The sequence below is a fragment of the Anopheles coustani genome, chromosome 2 (genome assembly GCF_943734705.1).
Source record: "Anopheles coustani chromosome 2, idAnoCousDA_361_x.2, whole genome shotgun sequence".
Lineage (NCBI taxonomy): Eukaryota > Metazoa > Arthropoda > Insecta > Diptera > Culicidae > Anopheles > Anopheles coustani.
The window spans coordinates 41,450,449-41,456,898 of NC_071289.1; positions in this window are offsets into that span (position 1 = coordinate 41,450,449).

Genomic DNA, 6,450 nt, shown 5'->3' on the forward strand with positions numbered 1-6,450 from the left:
TTTTCCCATTCATTTGAATAAAGGTTCACTTTATATTACTCGCATGGCAGATTTCTAGCACCGTCAGTTTATCAGTTTATCGCCATCACATAAACAGGCAATAAATTTCCTCCATCGGATAATCAATGATCAATTCACGGTGTTCACCATGCCTCACACATAGGTCCCTTTCTGCTTCTGCTCACAAAGGCAGTATCTTCATTTTATCGTTCGTTACACTTCTTGTGCCATCGCTGGTCCCAAATTTCCCGCTGGCCAATGAAAAACCGGCCAAAAAAACCATCGATATTCTTTTCGTCTCACGTGAAAGAAAAAACCATTCAAGCTCCTATTTCTGTAAATCCGCTTAATGGCAACATGATTCAGTGGCTTTGCTTGTACCGCGCCCACCCGCTGCCACTCTTTCCCTCCGGGTCATTGTAACAATACGGTAACAAGATCTGGCCCGGCGGCACGATCAACCGATGGGCGACCGGTCAAACGGGTCGCCCACAAATCGGACCGGCACGAATCCTTAACGAATGTCACATAGTGTGCCATTCCGAATCGCCGGAAGGACAATTTCCTTCATCCGGAATTCTTGCCGAACTAAGCAAGGCACAATACACACAATAAAGAAAAGGTAAAGCTTGGGGCCGTGAAAAGTGGTACAGCATTTTCTTTCTACGTTGGATTTTCGATGGAAAATAGGAAGGCCTCTGGCCATGTCCGGGATAATCTGGGAAGAAAGGCACGGTAACAACAACCGCCGAAGGGCGAATTGTCGAAGGACACCGGTGCCTCGTATATCGAACGATATCGTCGTTCGTCTTAGGGAAAATTTATTATTACTTTTATTATCGACTCCAACCAGCACGTTTGGGGTCCGCACGTCTTGCATACACAGCAACGGCCAAAGGTACGGATTCGTTAAAACGTATCCGACCAATATGTGTATCCCAGCGGGAAAAGAAAAGAAACCGGTCCCAAATGCTCTAGAGTCATAACCGTCCTCCTCCTGTGGAATAGTAGTCCACGCCATTGAGCTTATCAGAGAAGCGAGAAACTGTCCCCAAAATCCCAGCAGAATACAACGGGGAGGAAAATATTGATTGAAATCATCGTCCCGTCAACAAGGATCGGAGGCCCGCCATTCGATGATGCGTATCGTTGCGCCAGCCTAGCCGTTGCCATGTTTGAGTATTTATTTGATACGACTCTCCTCCACACCTCCTGTTGATATTTTCTTTCATTCCATTTCCTACAGTTAGTTCGTGGCCACCATTTTATTTTTTCCATTTGTCCTCGTCCCCCAAATCAGTGGATTGACGCCTTCAGCTTCCCGGTTCTGCACGGCTCCGTGCAAATGGTATTTTGGGTGGGCAATTTTCATCCGGAGCGATTCATCCGAGCGTCCGCCACCTTTTTTACTTGGAAAAGCATTTCAGTTGACTTGTGTTTTTTTTTTCCTAGTACGAGAAAATTCTGCAATATCGCAAAGAAAAATTCCGCTAACGGTGCGTTTTGTTTCAGGTTTCATACCGTGAAAGCCGTACCATAAGCTCCGATAATGACCACAGCCATGGAATGATCTAATGAAAATCCTTGGAAAGTTTCGATACCTCCGAAGAGGAATGTTGGAAGGCAAGATGGGTCGTAAAATTACCACTGGTCTTTTCGTACTTAGAGAGCTTCTTAGCGAGAAAAAGGTTAGAGCCAATGTCTTCTTTCCCAGACCTACTTCATCTATCTTCTTCGTACGAAGTTCGTTCCATCATAAGCGCAAGGATTACGGTTAGCTCTTGCAAAACTTTGATCCATTTTGACGCCACTCAGTTTTGTGCTGGTTGAACGAGTAGAACTTTCCTTCGCTTCTCTTTGACCAGTTCAAGGACCACCAGGAATGTCCATTATGGAGTGTGTGTATGTGTGAGTGTGGATACCGTCTTACGCTATTAAAACTTAACAAACCATCAACCAGGACGGAATGGTGACCAATGTAAATATTGGATGACATACGCCTCGGTTCGTTCCGACCTTTTTTGGTACGAAATCGGATCCATGCCATCCTTGAGGGATGCGTACTTTCGTAAACCATTCTGCCATCCGAACCGTCCGAAAGGTTCACGCTTCGGAAAGGGATAGCCCATAAAACGGTTTATTGTCCCGCCGTGGAACATTGAACCTTTGTGGCTCACTCTTCAGCGAGTGTCTCTCGTTTCCGGAAAATCCTAATTGAAATTAATACGATATTTTAGGTATGATACGTAGGCGTGCGGTTTCGGCTGGGGAACACCAAATACATTAACAAACTGCTGGAAATCTAAGACTCTGGAGTCCCAAAACTTGCAGCAAAAATAAAAACAAATGGAGTAAACAATGGTCGACAGGATGATCAAATTTATCCAACCCAACCATACGACGGTCGAACTTTCTTTTCTTGGCAATGCGTAGTGAAACTTCCCATCCGGCCCCGATGTAAGCCATAAATTTGGCATAATTTATGCGTTGCCTGTGCGCAACCGTTAATGCTACCGATGCGAAGGTAAATGAGAGAAGCTGAAGACTTTGAGGGGAATATTTTGATGCGGTGCTCCGGACAGGAGGGGTTCCGCATTACAATGCTCTTTATGACCACACGTCGGTGTCGTAAAACGGGACAGATTTTTACGATGAAGGACACGTGAGGATCCAGTTTACGTGCTGAAAGGAAATAAATTGTGATTATTAAGCAAAACATTTGAGCTGACAAAAACATGTGCGTTTTATTTCAAGTAGTGCGAAAATGATTCCATTGTGCTTTTCTTTTACTCTTTTCGTTGGATAATAGATGTCGCCGTGTTCAGCTGCTAATCGAATCGAAAGGTTCTTTATCAAGCTCTCCAACAGCGATCATTATCACAAATCCATCGGCAAGCACGTATTACTTATGTTGTTATTTTAATCTTGAGCACTCAGGCGGAATTTGTCAAGGGAGTGGTGGTACATTATTTTCTTTGAGCCGTCATTGGCTCCATTTCTTGCCCGACCAGCCATTTCCCAGCTGGGCCGAGAGGGACTTTAGTTAGAGCCTTCAAGTACGACGAAACGAACACGAAAACACATCGAAATCAAGCGGAAGTGACATCAGCGAAATGGTGTGCAGTAAATCTTTCCCCGTTCGCTCGGAACGTTTGGCCTTCCGTTCGACTGGAAGCAATGGTACAATTTATAGCTCCCCGGTTGCACTGGTGCTGGTGGAGAGAAAAATTGGGCTACTTCGATAAACGGAAATAGAAAACCAAGCTGCTGGTAACGACCGAGTCAAGATTCGAAACATGTTTTAGTGTTGTCGAGATGAGATGGCACTGACATGTAACGTCCGTCGATTTGGAGAAGGGGTGGAAAGTGGCGCAATGGGAAGGGAAAAAAACTGAAATTGAAATATTTTCCATTTACGCGCCAAGCTGACGATAACGCTTTACTTTGGCTTCACATAGGGGACACGCGATTTTTCAACGCAACCACGCGAAGCGTGTTTCTACACGTCGATTTCGTCGATATATCCAAACAGTGAGAAGTAATCGATGCGCTGCCAGCCCGTGGTGTCTCAAGAGGTACGAAACTTCTACAACCACAAACAGGCACCCTCAACATCGCCCCTCCTCAGTTTCCTCTCAGTTTGAGCACCAAAAATGGTCCATGCGAAAGTTCTCAGCCATCGAAAACATGTGTCCTATCGAGACATCCTTTTCGGCGCTTTACACAATCACGCACACAAGCGCATGCACACACAAGGGGACCGGTACTCGATGTGGAAGTTTCTAGTGCTGCTAATAAAGAATACTCGACGCTTGGAAAAGGAGCAAAACCCGACCGACGCCACCAGGGCCCGTACGGTAAAGTTTATCCTTTTTAAGAGCTTCCCCGGCCCGAAATCCCGAATGGAAAATATTCAATGAACAACATGTTGAGTAACGAGCGGGACGTGGGTGGTGGCTGCGGCGGGACCCAAGTAGGGTAGGATAGTGTTGGTAGGTGGGGGGGTTTTCTGGAGGTGTTGACTGGAGGAGTGAAACCACTTCCACGTACTACTCCATCGGCAGGAACCGGAAGCACTTGTGCAAACACAAACATATTGACACTGATGCATATTTAATCAGTGCGGAAAATCTCTCCCCCTTTTTGACTTGCTTCCTTTCTTGTACGCATTGTGAATGATTTTCACTTAAAGCAATGCCGGCGAGCTAACGCAAACTTTGCGCACCTATTCTCGGCCGTATTTGCTGATGGCATAGTTAAAGGAGAATCAAACAAACGTTGTTGTCGTAGAATACGAGAGTGTGTACACTCATCCCGGCTGACCTTTGCTGAAGGCCGTGATTGATTGTGTCGGAAAATCTAAACGGTCGCTGAATAGAAACACACACTTCATACACACAAAGATGGCCGAAGAGTTTTAGGCAGCGCTGTAACACCAGAAACATCGTTGGTGCTGGAACTATCGCTGTTCGAGTTAAGTAGAAGATACACTCAACTAAAATATCTGCTAGGATAGTGTAAATTTGCAGACACTAATCTTCAATTTCGTCTAATAATTTAGAATAAGAACGAATAAATTTGTTCTAAACTTGTTATATTTTCTCTTTCACATCAGTTGAAAAATATGTACAAGTATTTAACGGGGTTTTCTGGTAATTTCCTGAAAGCAAAAAGTCCTAACAAAATGTGTGTTTATTTAAAATGAAAAAAAAATTGCGTTTATGAACAAATGTAGATGAACATAGTCACTCCCATCATAATCAATGTCTGATGCATATCTGAATTGATGTCTATGTTATGAAGATGGATAACTTGGTTTAGCTAATTAAATAATCAACAACTTCACTACCACCCGATTTATCTGTTTAATATGATAAATAAAGGAAACAAACTGATTAATACCAATTTTAATATTGTAGGTAACTATTATCGATTCCTTTGATTTTGAATTGCGTAATATAAATTATAGAATATAGTTATTGTTCTGCAGCATTCCAATAAAATGAAAACAAGAAAAGTTCAAAGTGAATTCTAAAATAATAAAAACACGTTGAGAGTGAGTAATAATTGAGCTTATGTGCATTTAACTAAAATGTGCCACAAATCTATTGAAAAATATTCACTGTACGCTCAATATTTACAGGAAATTACAGTCACTGTTTTGGATTGCCTAACCCGCATCACATTTCCCATATTAATTACCATTAAAAGACGTACACACGAACGTACACCCGTGGCCCGGTTGGGCAAACGATCAGCAAGCGATAATGGGTTTCCTTAAGCACCACTTGATGATGTCAAGGAATCAATAAGTAGACTTACCTTCGTCGGGTCGGGTGACGATGCCGGAAAATGGCTTTCCATGGCTTCCAACACCTTGGTGCAGGAGTCGTTAGGAGAAATTGTATCGTTTGCTTTTCCCGCAACAGCGATACCTATCCGGAGTGAGATAAAAAAAGAAAACGATGAAAAGTACCCTCTCGTAAAAAAACATTTTCCAGAAGCACAGTAAGAAAGATGTGCCGGAAAAGGTTCAACGTCAGCAGCTCGACGGCTTTGTGATGCCTTTTAATTGGATTTCCCTGCAGGGCGTACCGCTGGAGACGACACCAGACGACGCGGCCGAGCCGTGATCTTTGAGCAACATTTTCAACTCCATTAATCATGATTAATTAAACAGCTCAAGCTTCAAGCTTTTTGCTTTGCGCCTCCCGGAGTGGAGGTTAAAATCGCTGTCTCGCTCGACTCGGTTGCCAAATATGTGAGGCACTCACCAGCGACTGGGCGCCTCCATCGTCCTTCCAGGATACCGAGAAAGTCGGCGGTGCAATTTCGGCACCGGCCAGCGCATAATCTCAAGAAAGGAGGCAATTAAAATTTCACAAATTACTTCTCTTCCCATTACCGTGTGCCTTTGCTTTATTTTCTATACACTTACTTTTTTCTCTCTATTCGTCTCTTTCCGATTCTTCCACGCAGAAGCCCTTTTCCCGGTTTTGCTTTTATACATTCTACCACCCACGGGCGAACGTGGCTGCGACTCAAATGGCTCACTAATGATTCAGCTTACGTTACCTCGACCCGGTGGGTAGCTTGTTTATACGGAGGATTTTTGCCTTTCCTTTATTTATTTCCCTTGGACTTTGCAGCAGCGCCGGGAGCGGCATGGCGGAACCGAGAGGGCCATAAAAGTACTACCTAGGAAGCCATCTTTTTCCTGGATAATTTGTGTCGAGATAAACAAAACCAACACGGTCGTTTCACCGTATGACGCTCTCACCGTTTTGGGTTTTTATTTTAACCTTTACGAAGTTCGTTCATTACAATGTATGGACTAACATTTTCTTAAATTACCGTTTCGTTGAGGCAATTCGACAAACGGTGGCACAACATTGTGCATAAAATTACGATTCATTAAGCTCACTTTGTGTGATTGTGTTAAAAACTCGT